The sequence below is a fragment of the Oratosquilla oratoria genome, chromosome 13 (genome assembly GCF_046742065.1).
Source record: "Oratosquilla oratoria isolate Oo_2021 chromosome 13, ASM4674206v1, whole genome shotgun sequence".
NCBI lineage: Eukaryota > Metazoa > Arthropoda > Malacostraca > Stomatopoda > Squillidae > Oratosquilla > Oratosquilla oratoria.
The window spans coordinates 38,255,623-38,258,122 of record NC_134789.1 but is presented as its reverse complement, the minus strand read 5'-3'; positions in this window follow the sequence as shown (position 1 = coordinate 38,258,122).

The following is a 2,500-nucleotide window of genomic DNA, read 5'->3' as shown; positions in this document are numbered from 1 at the left end:
GAGTCTAGTGCCCGCTGCCCCTCAATATGAGTGTGTTGCGGGAACTTCCGGGGTCAGTTCCCAAAGATTTGATGCGCATTGTGACGGAGACTTAGATTTACAAAGAAATACGGTATATGAGATTTTTGAAAATAAAAATATATTGCTTGATGCCACCTACATTTATGATTTAATATGGGACATATGAAATTCGAACCTATATTCCAGAAAACAAAACGTTATCTGCCCAGGACTGAGCCACTATTGGTAAATGTAAAATCGTAATTATCAAATATCAATTGTAGTATGCCATATCACTGTAAATGCATAACATTTCCTTACTTTCTACCGATCAACTATTCCTGTCTATCCTAAACATCGCATGGAGTAACAGAAGATACAAATGAATTATGTACATCTCTTTTTGGATGTAATATACATTTATCGGCTGTTTTGCAATGAGCGTTGTTTTCACCCGAGGAAACCTTCTCAGCACCGAAACGATACATCGATTGATGATATTGCTACATCATATTTGTACTTCCTGCCACCAGGCGACTTTATTCAGCTGAGGGAAACCCTTCTCCGTAGCTGAAGTGTTGAGCCATTGTAATAATTTTCTTTGCTTCTTCAAAGTACGAAAGCAAAAAATTTAGCTACTTTCCCGTTTTTTATGTAGAAACGTATTTGCGAACTGTTTTTATTTATGTATTTTAAACTTTGTGTGAAATTTCTTCATTCGTGTTTCTGAACTGTTTATACTTCTTCATCCTCACCGAATCACATTTACCTATATATTTATTTATCTATTTATCTGTTCATTCATTTTATCTACTTATTGTAATTTCCTGTTTTCTCTTATTTAAGGATTTTTTTTTTATCTTGTCAGATTTTCGTAAAGTTGAAGTGAATACGCTATACATGTGTTTTGTATCTCCCTCTGTGTCAGACGCTATAAAAGTCACTTCATTACGAAATTTTGCAAAATATTTCTGATTTTCTTCCCATTTACATGCAGAGCGTCGCGTCAGTTGTAGTGCGGCGTGGCCGCTTTGTTTTGAAAGTTTAAAACAATTTAGGCTACTTTGCTCTACCTTGAATTTCTAAATAAGTTTTCAAATTTGTAAACAAAATTCTAATCCTTCACGGATATGCAGAATTTGTGCTCGTTGTCCGATATGATATTCAGTCAACTAATTTCAGGCAAATTGTGCGACCGTTACTTTGGATACAGAAAAGACATTTCTATCATTATTACTGTTATTATTATCATTATCATTATTATGATTATCGCATAGATTATTATTATTATTATCAACATCATCATTGTTGTTGTTATTATTATTATTATCATTATTATTATTATTATTATTATTATTATTATTATTATTATTATTATTATTATTATTATTATTATTATTATTATTATTATTATTATTAAACGATCGAAAACATAGATTTGCTCTAAATGGCAAAACTTCTAGATGGAAAAATGTTACGAGTGGAGTTCCTCAGGGTTCCGTTCTTGGGCCACATCTATTCATAGTATATATAAATGATATAGACCACGGACTGAAATCTATTGTCTCCAAATTTGCTGATGATACAAAACTGTGCGGAATGGCAAATGATCCCTTAAATAAATTAGATATTCAAGAAGATTTAGATCAATTACAGCAATGGTCTGAAAAGTGGCTAATGAAATTTAACACAAGTAAATGCAAGGTAACCACATAGGTAAAAATAACAATATGATTACAAGTTATTTGGAAATTCCTTAATAAAAGTGGATAGTGAAAAGGATATCGGCGTAATTATCAGTAACGATTTCAAATCATCTAAGCAGTGTATTTCAGCCTCTGAGAAAGCAAACAAATTTCTAGGACTGATTGCGTGATCTTTTGATTTGAAATATCCATTTCTCATTAACAAGCTATAAATCGTTTGTTCGTCCACATTTGGAATACGCTGTTTCCGTATGGTCACCGAATATCATTAAAGGCATTGACAGATTGGAAAAAGTACAAAGGCATGCCACAAACCTGTTTCCAAATGTCAGAAAAAAGAAATTATACGAAAATCGACTTAAACATATGAATCTATTTTCCTTAAAAAAAACGTAGACGCAGAGGTGACTTCATACAGGTCTTTAAGATTTTAAAGGGAACTGACATCATCAAAAAGGAAAAAAAAATCACACTGAAGGAGAATCAGACAAGTAACAATGGTCTCAAACTGTCAGGAAATAGATTTAATTTGGAAGAGGGTAGAAACAACTTCACCAACCGTGTAGTTAATGAATGGAATAAACTTCCTGCAGAGGTAGTGCAATGTAGTTCAGTTCGAAGCTTTAAGAATCATTTAAATAAACACCTAAGCAAGATGCTGTAATGCCTGTCATTTGTTTTATACTATTTGTTTATTTGTTTGTTATCATTTGTTTCTTTATTTTTATCTACAGGGTTATTATTTATTCTTATCTATCTGTCCATAGTGGCTGACGAGAACTACCACAGCGTGC